This window comes from Oncorhynchus tshawytscha, linkage group LG22 (genome assembly GCF_018296145.1).
Source record: "Oncorhynchus tshawytscha isolate Ot180627B linkage group LG22, Otsh_v2.0, whole genome shotgun sequence".
In the NCBI taxonomy this organism is placed as follows: Eukaryota; Metazoa; Chordata; class Actinopteri; order Salmoniformes; family Salmonidae; genus Oncorhynchus; species Oncorhynchus tshawytscha.
The window spans coordinates 38099067-38122329 of record NC_056450.1 but is presented as its reverse complement, the minus strand read 5'-3'; the positions used below and the strand labels follow the sequence as shown (position 1 = coordinate 38122329).

Sequence of the window (23263 nt, the reverse complement as noted above, 5' to 3'; positions counted from 1 at the left end):
ATTCCTCTCTCTTTTTTCCTCTCTTTCTTGGACTCAGGAATTAACAACTTGTCATCTTAAGTTGTCACACAGAGTCTGCTGTTCGGTTAGATTTTAATAGTTCCAGGTCTAGGAGATGGAAGGACGGTTCAAACCGCAGCCCTCTTCTCCTGCAGCCTGTGAGGCCTACTGTCCAACGTCAGTCTGTTATTACCGTGGAGCACTCTCCTAATGGCGAAGGAAGGTCGTTGGGCTGAAGTGTGCCGAGGCGCCAGTGAGAGTCATTGGCCAATGCCTCTCATTGGTTTCATCTAAGCCCCCCACCCCCACCCCCTCCCAGTCAGGAGACTTTGATCTGAACACCGTGGACTATATGCTGCTCTGCTGCTATGGAGACGGACCACAACACAGTGCCTTCAAGAGCTGAGGGGGAGTCAAGACCGATAGGTTTACTGTGTGTGTGTTATTGTAAGTGTGGATGTGTTTAGAGATGAAACGAATGCATGAGGAGGCTCGGTATGTGACTGTGTTTTAACGTGCCTCCGTTATATTCCGCTCTACTGTTGCTGTTGAATGAAGAAGCATACAAGCTAAACAGCAGAGTGGTGCTTTGTTGCATTGACATGGATTGAGTTTTCACTGCAAGATTACTGTGTACATTTCTGTAAATACGTATTATGTACCAACCATCACCTTCTTTGTGATTTACCAATCCATTTACCTTATCCAATTTTGTTGGACGTTAAACTTCAATCGGCTTCGTGCTTACTGTGTGTGTCCTCGTGTACTGTGTCCTCGTGTACTGTGTCCTCGTGTACTGTGTCCTGTGATATGTATTACTTTCCGACCACACGTGTATTACAGTTTTTCCCAATTGTTATTGAGACAAGTTCTCTGAAACTACATCTCAGGTACTCAAAATTCTAAACACAAAAACAGCCAATTTCCCCCAAACCCCACAGACGTCTTGCAAAATGAAACACAGCGATCAAGATCATGTACTCCCTGCTCAAAGCGAAACTCTGAATACAAAAGGAGACACACATACATCAAATGAATCTAACTTAGTGACAACTGAGATCACACTGATGTGACATGTTCAAAACACTACTATCTATCGGGATAAAGGTAGGACCCAGACGCAGACCATGTCGAAGTAACAATGTTTATTACAGCAACGGAGGCAAAGGTATAGGACAGCAGGCAGAGTGGTCAGGTGGGTTCAGGGTCAGGCAGAGTGATCAGGTGGGTTCAGGATCAGGCAGAGTGATCAGGTGGGTTCAGGATCAGGCAGAGTGATCAGGTGGGTTCAGGATCAGGCAGAGTGATCAGGTGGGTTCAGGGTCAGGCAGAGTGATCAGGTGGGTTCAGGATCAGGCAGAGTGATCAGGTGGGTTCAGGATCAGGCAGAGTGATCAGGTGGGTTCAGGGTCAGGCAGAGTGATCAGGTGGGTTCAGGGTCAGGCAGAGTGGTCAGGTGGGTTCAGGGTCAGGCAGAGTGATCAGGTGGGTTCAGGGTCAGGCAGAGTGATCAGGTGGGTTCAGGGTCAGGCAGAGTGATCAGGTGGGTTCAGGGTCAGGCAGAGTGATCAGGTGGGTTCAGGATCAGGCAAAGTGATCAGGTGGGTTCAGGGTCAGGCAGAGTGATCAGGTGGGTTCAGGGTCAGGCAGAGTGATCAGGTGGGTTCAGGGTCAGGCAGAGTGATCAGGTGGGTTCAGGGTCAGGCAGAGTGATCAGGTGGGTTCAGGGTCAGGCAGAGTGATCAGGTGGGTTCAGGGTCAGGCAGAGTGATCAGGTGGGTTCAGGGTCAGGCAGAGTGATCAGGTGGGTTCAGGGTCAGGCAGAGTGATCAGGTGGGTTCAGGGTCAGGCAGAGTGATCAGGTGGGTTCAGGGTCAGGTCAGTAAGCTTGACCAACAAGACGAACTGGCAACAGACAAACAGAAAACACAGTTCTAAGTACACAGGGGATAATGGGGAAAATGGGCGACACCTGGAGGGGGGAGGAGACAAGCACAGAGACAGGTGAAACAGATCAGGGGGGTGACAGTATCCGAACCTATTTCAGTTTAAAGACTAAGATGTTATATTGTATATTGTCTGTGTGTGACTCAATACATGTCAAACATTATATTGTAAGCACACAGTAAAAATGCTTAAATAGAGTAAATATATTTTGCATATGCAAAGGAAGAAAAATAAGTCTATACTCTACTATATATTAGATCAACTGTACGGTATAGATAAACTGTATAAAATCATAAGTCAAGAAACAAATACCACATTGCAAAAAACAATGTCTGTTGTTTTGGTCCAGCAACAGATTTTCATCAACATCACAGGCGATATTCTCCTTGGCCAGACAGCGGAGGAAATATCTTCTGGCATGACGCATCCACCGCTGACAAGACTCTGCTGGAATGTCACCACAGACCTCCATTGCCTGGAGAAGGGCCGTACGGTCATGGGGTTTGTGAACAAACACCTTCCACCGCCATGCTGAAAGCAACTCATCAATGGGGTTGAGAAATGTGGTGGGAGAATTGTAAACCTGGGATGGTTATGGAAGTAGTTGTGGACCTGAGCAGCCCGATGGAAACTCACGTTGTCCCAAATCAGAACATACATTTGCTGCTCAGGATCACCTGGTGTCTCTGCTCAGGATCACCTGGCCCTCTCTGCTCAGGATCACCTGGTGTCTCTGCTCAGGATCACCTGGCCCTCTCTGCTCAGGATCACCTGGTGTCTCTGCTCAGGATCACCTGGCCCTCTCTGCTCAGGATCACCTGGTGTCTCTGCTCAGGATCACCTGGCCCTCTCTGCTCAGGATCACCTGGTGTCTCTCTGCTCAGGATCATCTGGTGTCTCTCTGTGTATGCAGTGCTGCAGCAGAGGGCATGTTGGGTCTTTTTGGTTTCATTTCATTGGAGAAGCATGACTTGTTCCGTGGTTTGCTCTCTTTCTGTTGGTTGCATGATCTTGTCATTTGTAGCGCTCTCTCCCTGCTCTGAACCTCTTTCTGTAGGAAACTGATCAACTCAGACACTTTCCATTCATCATCTACTCCCCTCTGACGACTATAGTCAAGAGCTATGTCCTCTGGAATCATCTGTAGTAAGATTGGGAATAGTAGGCTTCCATAGGATTCTGACACTACACCCAGTGATTCCAAGCTCCTAATCTGAATTTCACATTCATCATATAGCTGCCTCAATGCATTTAGATCAGAGGATTTCTTCACAGGTGTGAGATTCAGCAGCTTTGACATATGAGCACTAATCACAAGATCTTTCCTTCCAAATCTGCTCTTGAGTAGAGCGATTGCATCATCATAGTTACTGTCTGTTAACATCAGTCCTGCTACTGCTTTTGCAGCTGGTCCAGTGAGATATGTTTTCAGATAGATAAACTTCTCTTTTTTACACAGTGAATCATTGTTGTGAATAGCAGTCTCATACTGGCTCCAAAACTCCTGCCACATACTGACATCTCCATAGAATTTCTCAATAATCAACTTCGGTAGCCTTACTGAGTTAGCGTCACTCACCCGGGCTGGTAGTGGATTGACGTCCTGTTTCTTCGAATTCACTCTTTGTGCACGGCTCTTCAGCATGATAATGCGCTCTTTATAATCCTCCGTGCATGCAATCTCTGCCTCCAATCTGTCCAATGGCGTTAACTGTTCAATTCCACGATAGAGTTCAAACAAACTGTCCTCCTTAGCTGATAACAATTCCAACAATGTACTCAAGTGATCGGTATCCGGATTTGACTGGGATATTTCCACGTCAATCTGATTCAAAATCCGTGTTGTTGCGCCTCGAATGGTACCCCGCTTTAGTCTCATTCTTTCTGCTTCTTGTCGTAAGTAGTCTTCTACTACTTCATTGTATCTGCTGTACAACGTCACATCCTTCTTCAGTCTTTTCTTCAGACCTTCAAACCGTTTCTTGGCGATTCTATAGTTGTCTTGGAGTTCTGGCATTTCTCGTTTCCATGGCAACTCCACATGGTATCGCCCATCTTTGAAGGTGGTTGTTTCCTCAAACCTTTGTAGAGCCTCGTTTTCCTATGGGTTCTGTGTTTTCTCGCTTAGAATACCCAGAGACTCAAGCTCCCAGAATGCATGCAGTTGCTTGGAGACTAGTGTGTCTTCAACAAGTGGGATGAACATGCAGGTTGCCTCGGCGACACTTGACATGGACACGGGTCCCTGCACCGACCATCCAAAGGTGCTCTCTAAAGCAACTAGCGTCTCCGTCAGTCGCTCCACTCTGCCTGATACTACCTGCCAGTAGTACTCTGCTCCTATCAGGACAGAGAGTTCAGGATCATTGTCATCTCCTGGAAAGTCTGCGAGCTGCAGTCCCCTTTTACTGAGCTCATGCTGAATCTGTACACCAGGAACCTTCATCACAGCTGTGCACACTTGTGGGGTTTCAATCGCCTCTATCTCTATTCTCTGCTGTTTGTCCCAGACATTCTCCAAGATGACTTTCACTGTGTTACGTTGGGACGTTGCTGGGGCAGAGGAGCCAAACGTGTGAAGAGTGAGTGCCTCTTGTCTGATTACTGGTAGCTTCAAGCCCTTCACAAGGTTTTCATGTATGAAGCTTCTCTGACTGCCTCCATCTAGTAAGCAACGAGCTGTCTTCCTGCCCGATGGGCCTTCTACCCATGCCTTTGCCGTATGTAGCAACACAGTGTTCTGTCCATCTGGTTTCATCCTCACTGAATGGGGAATAACTGAGGAAACAACAGCATCTACAGAAACAGTAGGGGGTTGCACCTCACTCCTCTTACTGGTACACACAGCAATGTGATGTCTGCTTCAGAAACAGTAGGGGGTTGGACCTCACTCCTCTTACTGGTACACACAGCAATGTGATGTCTGCTTCAGAAACAGTAGGGGGTTGCACCTCACTCCTCTTACTGGTACACACCGCAATGTGATGTCTGCTTCCACATGTTGCACATGACACATCTTTGACTTTACAGAATTTTGCGATGTGTCTCTGTCCTAAACATACAAAGCATCTTCCCATGTTCTTTAGTTTCTCTTTGCGTGTAGCAATATTGTAGTCAGGGCAGTTTTCTGATTTGTGGTCTGCACTGTCACAGAATAGACACGTTTGTTGTTCCTTCTGGCTGGCTGTATGCAGTGCTGCAGAAGAGGGCATCAAACACCACTCTCAGTTTTGTTGTCACCTTATCTTCTCGGAGTACTGCATGGTGAGGTAAGTAGTATTTTACGTTGTCTGCACTTGATGCGTTGCCTTGGGTGCGTTCTCTCTCATTCCTCTCGCAAGGCATTCTGGGACTTGCAGTCAAAACACGTAATTCAACACAACCCAATAAAATTACATATGCAAATAAATCTAAAGAAATATCTTTAGATACAGCTCAAAGAATAAACTTAAACATTAACTCTGTAACACATTAAAGTTACAACAACCCCCCCCGATGAACAATTGTCTTCATCTAGATCTCTAGGCAGCATATCAACTGAATAGGTCTCCTCAACAAAGTCCCTGAAGAAGTATGAACTGAACATGATCTAACTAGGCCATCTCGGCCTGGAAAGAGTTCTTCAATCTTTCCTAGTTTCCAGGTTTGTCTGGGTGTGTTATCTTCTCCAATGAGTACAACATCACCCGCTTTCAGTGGGGTGGGCTGTGGTGTGTCACAGCGGTGTGCTGACTTTAGATCCAGCAAGTAGTCTCTTCGCCAACTGTTCCAGAAACTGGTCACAAGTCTCTGCCTGTACTTCCATCTGTGTCTCATTTCCCCCTTGTTTAACGTTGGGCGCTGAGTGTCACTTGCTCCAGAATGCATCACCTTCTCATGGTGGTACTGTATCATTTGAGTATCTGTACTTATTGGGCAGAACCCATGGGTGCTACTCTCTGAATGTGATGTTGGACTGTTGCAGTCTTCTTCCTACACTGAGTAGTTTGTGTTCGTCCAGGAAAGGTTTCAGTTCTCTGATTTTACAGTCATTGTTTAGGCTTTTTCCTGCCGTCAGTAGTTTGATCTCCTGTCCAAAACTCTGTTGTTGTGTTACCTTAATCCAGTACTTTTCTGCATCGAACAGTTCGTCAGCAGTCAGTTCACCTTGCATCTTTATGGTTGTACGAGCATTGGCAATGAATCTCTTTATCCAGGCGGTGACTCTGAACACTCTTTTCAGTTTGCTCTACCTTTCAAGCTCCAACACAGGTTCAGTAATGTCTGTGCTGTTTTCTGTGAGTTGTACAGTAACCTGGCAACTGGACTTGAGTTCTATATTCACCTCATCCGGAACCTTGTTATCATCAGTCTCTTCGGACTGATTGGGTGATGTCAGAATTCTGGGTCCATTCCACCATAGCTCGCTCTGTGTCAAGTTTCGAACAATTTGTCCTCTGGTAGGGAGGTCAGCTGGATTAGTTTTCCCTTCAATATGTGACCATGACTCTGGATTGGTCAAGGACTGGATCTCCGTCACTCTGTTCACAACAAACTGTTTCCATTTCTGAGCTGAGTGGCTAATCCAATGCAGCACGATCATCGAGTCTGTCCACATTTTGATCTGTTTTTCTTCCATTTTCAGTGTGGTCATCAAGTTGTTTGCTAGTCTCGCTCCAATCACAGCTCCCATGAGCTCCAGGCGTGGCAGCGTAATTTTCTTAAATGGGGCTACCCTGGACTTGGATGCGACTAGACTTATTGTTTCCTTGTCTTGTGACTCACTTTGCAAGTAAGCTACTGCACTGTAAGCCCTTTCACTTGCATCACAGAACACGTGTAGTTTCAGGGTGTGGTTATTCTGTGGCCGCATGTCTGTTCTGTACCACCTTGGTATGGTGAGCTGGTGTAACTGGGGTAGTTCTGAACACCACTGTTGCCATTCTCGTGTCAGATCAGGTGGTAATTCTTCGTCCCAGCTGAGTCCCCTCTTCCACATTTCCTGGAACATGCACTTGATCCTGATGGTGAAGGGGGTTCAGAAACCAAGAGGGTCGAAGATATGTGCAGACGACTGCAGAACACTTCTCTTTGTGTTTTCTTTTGCTTTAGAAAGCTCAGTAGCGTTCTGAGGTCAAACACAAAGTCATCCGTTTCCAGCCTCCATACTAAACCTAAAACCTTCAGCACTAATCCTTGTGTTTGTAACGTCAACGGGCGGTCAGTTGTCGTACTCTCCTCCCATTTTGTTTTCAATTCAGGAGAATTGGTCATTCACTTGCAGAGGTCCATGCCTGCAATCGACAGCATTCGCTTTGCAGTTGTTGTCACAAGGTAAGCCTCTTCAACATTGCGTGAACTTGCAATGAAGTCATCTACGTAGAGTGACTCTCTCAGTATCTCTACAACTTCTGGTTGTTCTGTTTCATATTGTTTCAGGTGCTTCCTGATTGTAGCTGCCAGCAAAAATGGACTTGGGGAAGCTCCAAATTACCACTCTCTTCATCCTCAGCACACGCAGCTCCTCTTCATTTTCTCCCCTTGGTGGGCCAGTGAGCCATAGAAATCTCACGCCGTCTCTGTCTCTCTCTGCTAGGGATATCTGCAGGAAAGCTTTCTCTGCTTCATGCCGGCGTTCCTCCTCAGCCATTTCAGCCACTTCTTCGTTGCAGCTCATATCCCGGGTTTCGGCACCAAATTTTAGATTAACTAACTTCAAAGTAATGACTCGGGACGTCGGGTTTGATACGAAAGCTTCTTTTAGTAATAATACTTGTTCACGTTACATTTAACAACTTTGTTTTGGTACAGAGCAATGCAGGTAAGATGCTATCGGAAAGTCATCCACAATCACTGCACCTGCACATAATTGGCGCATTCTCTCTCATTCCTCTCGCAAGGCATTCTGGGACTTGCGATTAAAAAGCGTAATTCAACACAACCCAATACAATTACATATGCAAATAAATCTAAAGAAATATCTTTAGATACAGCTCAAAGAATAAACTTAAACATTAACTCTGTAACACATTAAAGTTACAACACTCTGCTCAGGATCACCTGGTGTCTCTGCTCAGAATCACCTGGCCCTCTCTGCTCAGGATCACCTGGTGTCTCTCTGCTCAGGATCACCTGGTGTCTCTCTGCTCAGGATCACCTGGTGTCTCTCTGTTCAGGATCACCTGGTGTCTCTCTGCTCAGGATCACCTGGTGTCTCTCTGCTCAGGATCACCTGGTGTCTCTCTGCTCAGGATCACCTGGTGTCTCTCTGCTCAGGATCACCTGGTGTCTCTCTGCTCAGGATCACCTGGTGTCTCTGCTCAGAATCACCTGGCCCTCTGCTCAGGATCACCTGGTGTCTCTGCTCAGGATCACCTGGTGTCTCTCTGCTCAGGATGACCTGGTGTCTCTCTGCTCAGGATCACCTGGTGTCTCTCTGCTCAGGATCACCTGGTGTCTCTCTGCTCAGGATCACCTGGTGTCTCTCTGCTCAGGATCACCTGGCGTCTCTCTGCTCAGGATCACCTGGCCCTCTCTGCTCTGGCTGAAAAACATTGTCATGTAAGGTGTTCAGGAAATGAAGGAGATGGGCAGTGTTGTATGGTTCAAGGGCGGCATGGCGGTGGAGGACCCCATTATGGCTCATGGCTGGGCATGTGGTGACATTTCCCCTGTGCTGGCCAGGCACCTTAATGATGGCACGTTGACCAATCAATGATTCTCTAAAATGACAGAAAATACTACAATTGCTGTACAGTAAAGATCACTGGCAACATCAATGAGTCCTCTAATGTTTCTAGAGTGTAATACCAGAACATTACTCACTTGCACATACTGTATTCCTACTGTTTATCCTTCAATCTTTGGTGATTCCTTTCCAATACGACTCTGTAGATGTGCTTCATCTGGAGATGGTGTTTGTTAAGGATGGGGTCTGTGTGTGTGTGTGTGTGTTCCTTTCCAATATGACTCTGTAGATGTGCTTCATATGGAGATGGTGTTTGTTAAGAATGGGGGCTGTGGTTGATAAACTCACTCTGATGTTATGGAAGATGGCAGGGTTACAGCCTCCTGTTTGTCTGTAAATAGACGTGTTCTACCACCATGTACGTGGTGGTCGTCTTTCGGTTCCATAACAACTAAATAGCACACAGTCCAGTAAACACTACAGTAATACAGTATACAAGATAAACATGTTACAAAGTAGTACAGCTCCCAATTTCATACATACAGTAATACATAAACCATTTACTTTGTTTCTCTTTACAGTATGTATTGGAATCTACAGTCTTTACTGTGCTTTATGTTGTACTACTGTCAAGTAGTAAAAGTAGTACAGAGGTCCAATGTCTGCAGTACAAAGCTCTTCTCATTTTGGAACGTCCGTATGATGGATGCTACGGGGAAGTGGCTCAGATTGGGCTGCACTCTCTGCCCAGCCTCTCTCAAGGTCAAACCATGGTTGACCACATGGTCTGCCCAGCCTCTCTCAAGGTCAAGCCATGGTTGACCACATGGTCTGCTCAGCCTTTCTCAAGGTCAAACCATGGTTGACCACATGGTCTGCCCAGCCTCTCTCAAGGTCAAGCCATGGTTGACCACATGGTCTGCCCAGCCTCTCTCAAGGTCAAGCCATGGTTGACCACATGGTCTGCCCAGCCTCTCTCAAGGTCAAGCCATGGTTGACCACATGGTCTGCTCACCCTCTCTCAAGGTCAAGCCATGGTTGACCACATGGTCTGCTCAGCCTTTCTCAAGGTCAAACCATGGTTGACCACATGGTCTGCTCACCCTCTCTCAAGGTCAAACCATGGTTGACCACATGGTCCACCACAGTCGCCGAGACTCTTCTCCTTGTTCTTGGTCTTCCTTATTCCTCACCTCTATCTCCAACTCTCCCTGCTAAGTTTGCTTCCATTGTTCTCCAAACACAGGAGTACTCACCTGTGGTCTTGTTGTCCATACCAAAAGGTTTGAGTGCAAAGTTGAACATTCATGCAAATAGTGTTTGAACATGTGGAGAGTGAAAATGATCAATTGGTAATTGAGCTTAGCTTGTTGAACAGTGTTGCTTTTTATTTGAACACAAGAGATTTTAGTTGTGAAGGTTATGCCAAAATGTAGAGAATTGTGTGTTGTGTTTTGCCAAATGTTTGTTATATAATTTCAATCTGTGCCAGTAGTATTGCAGATTTGGTGTCTGGTTCTGCTAAATGGGCTACATATTTGGGTCATTGTGCCTCATGGGCCAGTTTTAGTGTGTTAACAATTGGGAAAAACTGTCAGTATTATTTTGCAGACCCTGTGACAATGTGAAAGAAAACCTTTCAAACTCAGGCTCAATGGTTGTGTGTTGTTTCCCATAGTGACAATAAAGTAAAATTCTACACACAAACCATATTTTGGTATTTATTTAATTAGTCCATTGTTGATATAATCCCAACATGTTTTGCTAGTCAGCAATCAAGTTTTAAAGATATATAACTTTCCAAATACAGAAATACAGCCGCTATGATGCAAGTTGAATTATATATTGCAAAACGCTGCATCATGTAATTCAAAATGCATCACAACGTCTGTATTTCCAAAAAGCATTTTGGTGTAATTTTCCTTTAAGTGCTGAGAGGGAATGTATTTAATCATCATTCAGCTGTACTTATTGACAGTAGCCAGACACACAGATGTCCTGTATAACAAAATATTCATTAGGTCAACAGTTGACCCCAAAGCAAAGGCAACAATTTCCTAAATGATAGATACTTGTGGCACTATTGTGAGACCAGACACTGAGTTTTAAAGGTTTTCCACAGACAAATATACCCTTCCCCTTTAAAGACAGTAGTCATCTACCCTTCCCCTTTAAAGACAGTAGTCATCTACCCTTCCCCTTTAAAGACAGTAGTCATTTACCCTTCCCCTTTACAGACAGTATTAATCTACCCTTCCCCTTTATAGACAGTATTCATTGACCCTTCCCCTTTACAGACAGTATTAATCTACCCTTCCCCTTAATAGACAGTAGTCATCTACCCTTCCCCTTGAAAGACAGCAGTCATTTACCCTTCCCCATTACAGACAGTATTAATCTACCCTTCCCCTTAATAGACAGTATTCATTGACCCTTCCCCTTTACAGACAGTATTAATTGACCCTTCCCCTTTACAGACAGTAGTCATCTACCCTTCCCCTTTAAAGACAGTATTCATTGACCCTTCCCCTTTACAGACAGTATTAATTGACCCTTCCCCTTTACAGACAGTATTAATTGACCCTTCCCCTTTACAGACAGTATTAATTGACCCTTCCCCTTTACAGACAGTATTAATTGACCCTTCCCCTTTACAGACAGTATTAATTGACCCTTCTCCTTTACAGACAGTATTCATTGACCCTTCCCCTTTACAGACAGTATTAATCTACCCTTCCCCTTAATATAGAGTATTCATTGACCCTTCCCCTTTACAGACAGCATTAATTGACCCTTCCCCTTTACAGACAGTAGTCATCTACCCTTCCCCTTTAAAGACAGTATTCATTGACCCTTCCCCTTTACAGACAGTATTAATTGACCCTTCCCCTTTACAGACAGTATTAATTGACCCTTCCCTTTTACAGACAGTATTAATTGACCCTTCCCCTTTACAGACAGTATTAATCTACCCTTCCCCTTAATAGACTGTATTAATTGACCCTTCCCCTTTATAGACCGTATTAATTGACCCTTCCCCTTTATAGTCAGTATTCATTGACCCTTCCCCTTAATAGACAGTATTCATTGACCCTTCCCCTTAATAGACAGTATTCATTGACCCTTCCCCTTAATAGACAGTATTCATTGACCCTTCCCCTTTATAGACTGTAGTCATTGACCCTTCCCCTTTACAGACAGTATTCATTGACCCTTCCCCTTTACAGACAGTATTCATTGACCCTTCCCCTTAATAGACAGTATTCATTGACCCTTCCCCTTTACAGACAGTATTCATTGACCCTTCCCCTTTACAGACAGTATTCATTGACCCTTCCCCTTTATAGACAGTATTCATTGACCCTTCCCCTTTACAGACAGTATTAATTGACCCTTCCCCTTTACAGACAGTATTAATTGACCCTTCCCCTTTACAGACAGTATTAATCTACCCTTCCCCTTTACAGACAGTATTAATTGACCCTTCCCCTTTACAGACAGTATTAATTGACCCTTCCCCTTTACAGACAGTATTAATCTACCCTTCCCCTTAATAGACCGTATTAATTGACCCTTCCCCTTTACAGACAGTATTCATTGACCCTTCCCCTTTGCAGACAGTATTAATTGACCCTTCCCCTTTACAGACAGTATTAATCTACATTTCCCCTTAATAGACAGTATTCTTTGATCCTTCCCCTTTATAGACTGTAGTCATCTACCCTTCCCCTTTAAAGACAGTATTCACTGACCCTTCCCCTTTAAAGACAGTATTCATTGACCCTTCCCCTTTAAAGACAGTATTCATTGACCCTTCCCCTTTATAGACAGTATTCATTGACCCTTCCCCATTGCACCCATGCTGTTAACCCTCTAGTTTACCAAAACCGCTGAATGATGTGTCTACTGTGTGATTGATACCTAAGAATCCTTCAGCATCAATATACCATTTAACAAAACAACAGCCGTATATGAAGGACCCCCCCCCCCTGGTTACCAGGTTTGAGGTCAATTCCATTTAATTTCCAGTTAACTCAGAAAGTAGACCAAATTCCAAATGGTTCTCATTGAAATACATTGAAGATAACTGGGATTTCAGTGCACATCCTTATACGACTGAAATTTAAATGGAATTGACCCCCGGCCCCCCTGTTTACCACTAGCAAGATCAAAACAGTGAGTAACTCCATTACTCAGCCACACAAACATCAGAGCACACAACCCCTTCATACAAAACTGTACGTTTCAATCAGGTTTGAGACTGTCAAATGTGACCCGTTACTGTGTGGGGGTATTCTGTTTCTTCTAATAGTTGGTGTTGTGGAGGATTTTCTGTGCGTGTGAATCTGTTGTCATAAGCACCTTGCCTTGGTCCTCCTGATAGTGATTCTGGATGGGGACAACAAGCACATTGTGAAGAAATGGCTTAGCAATGCAATCCTACTATAAGACTGAAAATAGCTTTTATGGGCAGAATTTGAATGGAGCTGTTTTTAAACAAATAAAAGTTGTAAAAGGACATGCGATTGAGTGTATTACTTTTCATATGATAATGCAGTGGAAAATTACAGTTTGTTTTATGACCTCACATGTTCCTGACTGTTTTAACCACTAGGTGGCAACAGGTATCCATGACGACCCCAGCCTTCTGTACCACCCAGTTCCCATCATCCTGCAATTGAAACCCTAAGGCCATAGCCGCAGGAAGTAGTTTGGGGGTGGGGGTTACTCAGATGTCTTTCTTAGACTGGAGGAGAATGGAAAAACATTTTTGCCCGCACTGCAGGCGGCTATACCATAGTCACTTTAACTCTACCTACTGTACATGTACATATTACCTATATTACCTTGACTAACCGGTACCCCCACACATTGACTCTGTACCGGCACCCCCTGTATATAGCCTCATTACTAACCGGTACCCCCTGTATATAGCCTCATTACTAACCGGCACCCCTGTATATAGCCTCATTACTAACCGGTACCCCCACACATGGACTCTGTACCGGTACCCCCTGTATATAGCCTCATTACTAACCGGTACCCCCACACATGGACTCTGTACCGGTACCCCTGTATATAGCCTCATAACTAACCGGCACCCCTGTATATAGCCTCATTACTAACCGGTACCCCTGTATATAGCCTCATTACTAACCGGTACCCCCACACATTGACTCTGTACCGGTACCCCCTGTATATAGCCTCATTACTAACCGGTACCCCCACACATTGACTCTGTACCGGTACCCCTGTATATAGCCTCATTACTAACCGGTACCCCCAATCATGGACTCTGTACCGGTACCCCCTGTAAATAGCCTCATTACTAAACGGTACCCCCTGTATATAGCCTAATTACTAACCAGTACCCCTGTATATAGCCTCATTACTAAACGGTACCCCCTGTATAGAGCCTCATTACTAACCAGTCCCCTGTATATAGCCTCATTACTAAACGGTACCCTCACACATGGACTCTGTACCGGTACCCCTGTATATAGCCTCATTACTAACCGGTACCCCCAATCATGGACTCTGTACCGGTACCCCCTGTAAATAGCCTCATTACTAAACGGTACCCCCTGTATATAGCCTAATTACTAACCAGTACCCCCTGTATATAGCCTCATTACTAAACGGTACCCCCTGTATAGAGCCTCATTACTAACCAGTACCCCCTGTATATAGCCTCATTACTAAACGGTACCCTCACACATGGACTCTGTACCGGTGCCACCTGTATATAGCCTCGCTATTGTTATTTTACTGCTGTTGTTGAATTATTTGTTACTTTTATTTTCTATTTTTTACTTAACACCTATATTTCTTAAAACTTTTCAAGCATTGTAAGTTAAGGGCTTGTAAGTAAGCATTTCACTGTTGTATTTGGCACATGCGACAAATCAAATTTGATTTGATTTATTTCGGACCACTCTTTTTTTTATGTGGTACTGCAGTGGCTATGCCTAAAACCATGAACACCTACGGTAATGTGAATGGAGAGGTGTAATAGATGTTTCTGTCAGAAGGCTTCATTTTCCTCGACATCCACCATGATTAGGATGGACACTCATTTCGAATGAGCCCTGTTCTTCAGCTGCTGAAGTCACTGTGTTCATCACAACATGTCCAGTCAGACACTAGTGACATGTTTATTTATTGCCTCCTATTTCTCTCTCTCTCATTCTCTCTCTCTCTGTTTTTTGTTTATCTTTGTTTATCTGTTGCTCTTGCTCTAATCAGTGCAGTTCTGTGAGTCATGGAGAGTTGCCAGAGACTCAAACAATAAGAGAGAGATACCTGGTGTGAGCTCAACATGCTACCCCAAAGGCTGCCCTACGAGAATATGTGACCTTTTAAGGAACATACTTCGATCACCAGCCAAAACTCACAGCACTCACATTGAGATTATGTGTGAAATGTAATTGTCACTCACTGATGATGTCAGCTAAATAAATCCCAAACAGTGTCAGGTTTTACTAGATAGAAACACAAATCCATGTTTGTGTCCCATCCCCTACACTGGTCAGACAAAACTAATCCAGTTTGGTGTTTGGGCTGACACAACACACTAAACTAAACCAATTAGCTCAGCAAGCAACAACACAATGTGAGGCTCATTAATGTTGGTTTCTCATGTTTTATCACCCACTCCTTCAGTGGAAACAACTTGACCTGCTAAAAAAAATCATGTATATATTTCTTATTTCAAGCTGCTCTCACAGAACTATGTGAACTGGGTTGGACGTGGCCGGCACACAATACTGGAGCTTACAGATGGTAGGGGTTAAGATAAGTGCATCCTGGTTTCTAAAGCCTGGTCTCATAGACTAGATATAACATAGTAAATGTAAATCCCAGTCACTCAAATCAGTATGATATGTTACATTCATTGATGACAATGGAAGCCAAGCTTCACCCTACAGGAATATCTGTATTTCTGCATAAATTGGTCATCAAATTTGATCTGATCTTCATCTAGGTCACAACAATAACAAACCAAACAATGATACGTTTTCATGTCTTTATTGAACACACTGTGTAAACATTCACAGTGCAGGGTGGGAAAAGTATGTGAACCCTTGGATTTAGTAACTGGTTGACCTTCCTTTGGCAGCAATAACCTCAACCAAACGTTTTCTGTAGTTGCGGATCAGACCTGCACAACAGTCAGGAGGAATTTTGGACTATTCCTCTTTACAAAACTGTTTCAGTTCAGCAATATTATTGGGATGTCTGGTGTGAACTGTTCTCTTGAGGTCATGCCACAGCATCTCAATCAGGTTGAGGTCAGAATTCTGACTGGGTCACTCCAGAAGGCATATTTTCTTCTGTTGAAGCCATTCTGTTGTTGATTTACTTCTGTGTTTTGGGTCATTGTCCTGTTGCATCACTCAACTTCTGTTGAGCTTCAATTGGCGGACATACAGCCTAACATTCTCCTGCAAAATGTCTTGATGAACTTGGGAATTCATTTTTCTGTCGATGATAGCAAGCCGTCCAAGCCCTGAGGCAGCAAAGCAGCCCCAAACCATGAGGCTGCCTCCACTGTACTTTCCAGTTAGGATGAGGTTTTGATGTTGGGGTGCTGTGCCTTTTTTTCTCCACACATAGTGTTGTGTGTTCCTTCCAAACAACTCAACTGTAGTTTCATCTGTCCACAGAATATTTTGCCAGTAGCGCTGTGGAACATCCAGGTGCACTTTTGCAAACTTCAGATGTGCAGCAATGTTTTTTTTGGACAGCAGTTGCTTCTTCCGTGGTGTCCTCCCATGAACACCATTCTTGTTTAGTGTTTTACGTATCGCAGACTCGTCAACAGAGATGTTAGCATGTTCCAGAGATTTCTGTAAGTCTTTAGCTGACACTCTAGGATTCTTCTTAACCTCATTGAGCATTCTGCTCTGTGCTCTTGCAGTCATCTTTGCAGGACAGCCACTCCTGGGGAGAGTAGCAACAGTGCTGAACTTTCTCCATTTATAGACACTTTGTCTTACCGTGGACTGATGAACATCAAGGCTTTTAGAGGTACTTTTGTAACCCTTTCCAGCTTTATGCAAGTCAACTATTCTTAATCTTAGGTCTTCTGAGATCTCTTTTGCTCGAGGCATGGCTCACATCAGGCAATACTTCTTGTGAATAACAAACTCAAATTTTACAAGTGTTTTTTATAGGGCAGGGCAGCTCTAACCACCATCTCCAATCTCGTCTCATTATTTGGACTCCAGGTTAGCTGACTCCTGAATTAGCCTAGGGGTTCACATTTCCAACCTACACTGTGAATGTTTAAATACGTATTCAATATAGACAAGAAAAATACAATAATTTGTGTGTTAGTAGTTTAAGCACACTATGTTTGTCTATTGTTGTGACTTCGATGAAGATCAGATCAAATTTGATGACCATTTTTTCAGAACTCCAGGTAATTCCAAAGGGTTCATATACAGTACTTTGTGCAGAACTCCAGGTAATTCCAAAGGGTTCATATACAGTACTTTATGCAGAACTCCAGGTAATTCCAAAGGGTTCATATACAGTACTTTGTGCAGAACTCCAGGTAATTCCAAAGGGTTCATATACAGTACTTTATGCAGAACTCCAGGTAATTCCAAAGGGTTCATATACAGTACTTTATGCAGAACTCCAGGTAATTCCAAAGGGTTCATATACAGTACTTTATGCAGAACTCCAGGTAATTCCAAAGGGTTCACATACAGTACTTTATGCAGAACTCCAGGTAATTCCAAAGGGTTCATATACAGTACTTTATGCAGAACTCCAGGTAATTCCAAAGGGTTCACATACTGTTTCTTGCAACTGTATATCGTTCATCTCTCTTTGTTTTCATAATTTCTCTTCAATTTGCAAGTGGCAGAATCTCACCACACCCACCTGTCTTGATCAATGAGAGAAGACTTGAAATAAACAAGATGGCGGCGTACACGTTGTTGGATTACTTCCTGGAGAAATGCTATTTTAACAACGAAGCGTTTTCTAAATTCAAACGGACCCTCTGCTACAAGACACAGACATTTTATGAAACTCCTGTTTCCACAAGGAAACACCAGGATGAAGACAATAATCGTCAAGATAAGGTTGGTCAAAAAATGATCAGTGGTAGACTAAACAGTATCTACCTATCCTGTGACTCCCAGTAATTGAAACCCCAAAACTTTGGTTAAATCACATTATCTGGTGTAACAATCTGCAGCTACAGTTCTCTGCACCTGAGACACACTGAAATGTACAACACTGTTCATACTGTATTTTTTGGTTTGTTGCTTTTACCATTTAACATTCTCTTTTATTTGACCTTTATTTAACTACACAAGTCAATTATGAACAAATTCTTATTTTCAATGACAGCCTAGGAACAGTGGGTTAAATGCCTGTTCAGGGGCAGAACAACAGATTTGTACCTTGTCAGCTCGGGGGTTTGAACTTGCAACCTTCCGGTTACTAGTCCAACGCTCTAACCACTAGGCTACCCAGTTCTCTATTTGAGTAGTGTACACTCCCCTGTATTTGAAATTTTGACAAATAATGTTGTTCGGATATATCTGAATGTCTAACATACGTTGGATGCTTCAGAGCCCTGTACAACTTCTATAAATATTTTATGTGAATCCATAAAGGCAGACAACTTTTGAAGATTGATATGAAATATCCATATTTACAGTGTTTTATGGTGGTTCTACGTGGTCTTACGCTGAGCCACAGTGGCTACGTTTACACAGACAACCCAATTCTGATATTTTTTCCACTAATTGGTCTTTTGACTAATCACATCAGCCTCTTCAACCTCAGGAGGCTGAAGAAATTCATCTTGTCACCAAAAGCACTCACAAACGTCTACAGATGCAGAATTGAGAGCATCCTGTCGGGCTGTATCACCGCCTGGTACGGCAACTGTTCCACCCACAACCGTAAGGCTCTCCAGAGGGTAGTGAGGTCTGCACAACGCATCACCGGGGGCAAACTACCTGCCCTCCAGGACACCTACACCACCCGATGTCACAGGAAGGCCATAAAGATCATCAAGGACAACAACCACCTGAGCCACTGCCTGTTCACCCCGCTATCATCCAGAAGGCGAGGTCAGTACAGGTGCATCAATGCAGGGACCGAGAGACTGAAAAACAGCTTATATCTCAAGGCCATCAGACTAACATTGAGTGGCTGCTGCCAACACACTGATTCAACCCCAGCCACTTTAATAATGGGAATTGATGGAAATTGATGGAAAATATATCAATTGCAAATAAATTCATTAAAAAATCCTTCAATCTGATTTTATGGATTTTTTTTCTCATTTTGTCTGTCATAGTTTAACTGTACCTATGATGAAAATTACAGGCCTCTCACATCTTTTTAAGTGGGAGAACTTGCACTTGGTGGCTGACTAAATACTTTTTTGCCCCACTGTATGCATATACTGTACTCTATATAATATACTGCATCTTCATGTAATACATGTGTCACTAGCCACTTTAAACTATGCCACTTTGCTTACATACCCCACATTTCTCATCTCATATGTATATACTGCACTCAATACCATCTACTGCATCTTGCCTATGCAGTTCTGTTCCATCACTCATTCATATATCTTTATGTACATATTCTTTATCCCTTTACACTTGTGTGTATAAGGTAGTCGTTTTGGAATTGTTAGGTTAGATTACTCGTTGGTTATTACTGCATTGTCGGAACTAGAAGCACAAGCATTTCGCTACACTCGCATTCACATCTGCTAACCGTGTGTATGTGACAAATAAATTTGATTTGATTTGATATTTTTCAGAACTGATCTGTTTGGTCAAACACAACTGGCAATGGTGTTTGACATGCTGGGTTGTGGAAGCTGAGACTCCTTGTGATTGTGGTGAATGGTATTGACCTGTCTTCGGTGTACGGCCAGCTGGATAAGACTCTGCCGGAAGTAGCGTAAGGCTTGTAGACCTTCACCACCAACTTTTTCGACCTCTTGCAGCTGATTTGCTGGTACTGCACATCTCCTGGAAAGATGTGGTCGTGGTGTTACCATTTTACACTTGTTGTAGAAGGGACGTAGGGAAACACACCTGTGTTGGTAAATTGACTAATTGATTGGGTCTTTAGTGTTTAGGTACAATGAAGGACATTGGGAGCTGCTTTTGAGAGGAAAGATCAGTCAACAAAGTGAATGGGCTGGGGGGGCTGCAGAAGGTGTGAAAGTCATAGGAGGGCAGTTCTTAAACAGAATGTATTGTTGCGTATGGAAGATTGAGGAGAAATGGCACCTTTCAATCGTTCTCATTCACAACAGTGCATTTACTGTCTCTAAGCACAACCAAAATCCCCTTCCTAATCTCAAAGACCTGTCTGTAAACCTCCCTCAGCCCATTGACTTTGACAAATCATTTGTGTCAATAGTAGCCCTTGGCAGGGGCTTTTTGTAGACGTGTCTTTGTATTGTGCTTTAAGAATCTGCAGAGAAAATAATGAGATGGTTATGTCATTACTGTTGTAGTATTGATTTTATACCTTTTAGTGTCCCTTGCTGGTTTTTTGTCCCGCAATCTTGTTGTGCTCCTCACGCTTGTTTACCCAAAATTCAGCTGCCTTGGGGGTATGTTTCAGCAGGGAACTGTGGAAGGACTCCAGATAACCTGAGTTTTACAAAGAGGAAAGGTAAACATTTAATAGGGTTAGGCTAAAATGATCACATGGTCAGGAAGATACTCTGTGGTACTCAGGCTACATGTAATCCCATAACACAAACACAAACCCATACAAACACTACCACATTCATGTTTATGCAATGCTAAATGTAGCTATATTAGCTGTCAGCTGGTAAATATTTTTGCCAACTTACCTTCACTTCACTTCACAGCAAGGTTAAGGGTTGAAAGCACATGCTGGTGGAATCAGATGATGTACCACCTACAACAAAACACCCAACAATACACAATTTAATCACCCCACTAAATATATTGATCTATATTAGACCGGGTAGCTTAGCATACCTAATGTGGACATTTAATTATTGTCATTAAAGTGTCATTAAATTTGCCAGCAAGATTGCTAGCCAGCTGAGAACCAGCTAACCTACCATAGACAATTTATACACGATCATCATTGCTACCAACACACAAACAGATTTTTAGTAACTATGTGTTTTCCAGACAAGGATGGAATAAATGGTTCCCAGACTATTTTGTGTTTGTGTTATTTTGTGTTTTTTCGCATTGTTTGTAACTTGTTTTGTACATAATGTTGCTGCTACCATCTCTTATTACCAAAAAGAGCTTCTGGACATCAGAACAGTGATTACTCACGTTGAACTGGATGAAGATTTTTTCCTTAAGGATTCCGACGCAAAGGATATACTGCTTCTCCGAGACCAGGCCCAAATCCCCATCATTCTCTGAGACCAGGCCCAAATCCCCATCATTCTCTGAGACCAGGCACAAATCCCCATCATTCTCTGAGACCAGGCCCAAATCCCCATCATTCGCTTGAAGAAAAGACGGATATACAAGGGGTGGAGATCGGGCTGCCTTGTGAGAATTAGTTGGCGAGTGGGTAACCCGGCTCTACCATCCATTCTATTGGCCAACATGCAATCACTGGAGAATAAACTGGATGATCTTCGCTCGAGACTATTCTACCAAGTCTTGGCTGAATGACGACACAGATAATATTCAGTTGTGTTTTCTGTGCATCGGCAGGACAGAACAGCTACATCTGTTAAGACGAGGGGTGGGGGTGTGTGTCTATTTGTCAATAACAGGTGGTGAGCAATGTCTAATATTAAGGAGGTCTCGAGCTATTGCTCGCCTGAGGTAGAGTACCTCATGATAAACTGTAGACTACACTCTCTACTAAGAGAGTTTTCATCTATATTTTTCGTAGCCATCTATTTATCACCAAAACCGATGTTGGCACTAAAACTACTCTCAACGCCTGTATAAGGCCAAAGGCAAACAAGAAAATGCTCACCCAAAAGCATTACTCCTAGTGGCCGGGGACTTTCATGCAGGCAAACTTAAATCAATTTTATCTAATTTCTACCAGCATGTCACATGTGCAACCAGAGGAAAAAAACACTCCAGACCACCTTTACTCCAGACACAGAGACGCATATAAAGCCTACCCTCCATTTGGAAAATCTGACCATGATTCTATCCTCCGGATTTATGCTTACAAGCAAAAACTAAAGCAGGAAGTACCAGTGACTCACTCAATACGGAAGTGGTCAGATGACGCAGATGCTACGCTACAAGACTGTTTTGCTAGCACAGATTGGAATATGTTCTGGGATTCATCCAATGGCAGTGAGGAGTATACCACCTCAGTCACCGGCTTCATCAATAAGTGCATTGATGATGTCATGCCCACAGTGACCATACATACATATCCCAACCAGAAGCCATGGATTACAGGCAACATCCGCACCAAGCCAAAGGCTAGAGCTGCCGCTTTCCAGGAGCGGGACACTAATCCAGGTGCTTATAAGAAATACCGCTATGCCCTCAGACGAACCATCAAACAGGCAAAGTGTCAATACAGGACTAAGATCAAATCCAACTACACCGGCTCGGATGCTTGTCGGATGTGGCAGGGCCTGCAAACTATTATGGACTACTTAGAGAAACCCAGCAGTGAGTTGCCTCGTTACGTGAGCCTACCAGACGAGCTAAATGCCTTTTATGATCGATTCGAGGCAAGCAACACTGAATCATGCATGAAAGCAACAGCTGTTCCTAGCGGGTGGCATCGACATTCACTATAAATGTCAAACTTTGTGGTTCACTATAAGCAGACAATAAACAGGAAGTCAAAACTTCCGATTCTAGCAGTGAAATGGAAAAAGCGCTCATTCTAGCTTGTGGTTTGGATATTGTTTATGACGTAATGCTGTTGTCTTTGTGCTGATTTGGGGTAAGTCTGTAGTTCAAAATCTGTATTTCTTTTGTAAACTATTGAAAACATTATCTTACTTGACCATGCTGTAGGTAATTTTACTTGCAATATTTGCTTTGTGGACTTCACCGGACATATGTTGCTGACGGGTCTTGTGATGAAATAAACGTACACCACATGACCAAAAGTATGTGGGCACCTGCTCATCGAACATTTCATTCCAAAATGTTGAGCATTAATATGGAGTTGGTCCCCCCTTTGCTGCTATAACAGCCTCCACTCTTCTTGGAAGGCTTTCCACTAAATGTTGGAACATTGCTGTGGGGACTTGCTTCCATTCCGCCACAAGGGCCTTAGTGATGTCGGGAACTGATATTGAGTGATTAGGCCTGGCTTGCAGTCGGCATTTCAATTCATCCCAAAGGTGTTCGATGGGTTTGAGGTCAGGGCTCTGTGCAGGCCAGTCAAGTTCTTCCACACCGATCTCGACAAACTATTTCTGTATGGACCTCGCTTTTGCATGGAGGCATTGTCATGCTGAAACAGGTAAGGGCCTTCCCCAAACTGTTGCCACAAAGTTGGAAGCACAGAATCATCTAGAATGTCATTGTATGCTTTAGTGTTGAGATTTCCCTTCACTGAACTAAGGGGCCTAGCCCGAACTATGAAAACAGCTCCAGACCATTTTTCCTCCTCCACCAAACAATGCATTCGGGCAGGTAGCGTTCTCCTGGCATC

At 43.6% G+C, this 23263-nt stretch overlaps 1 long non-coding RNA gene across 1 annotated transcript; it reads left to right on the top strand.

The window, feature by feature from the left end:
• The first annotated feature begins 8402 nt into the window (after nucleotides 1–8402).
• LOC121840469 lies at nucleotides 8403–12591 on the top strand. The gene is made up of 2 exons (XR_006079663.1): nucleotides 8403–9376; nucleotides 9465–12591. It is a non-coding gene; the product is annotated as an uncharacterized LOC121840469 (long non-coding RNA).
• The last annotated feature ends 10672 nt before the right edge of the window (nucleotides 12592–23263 follow it).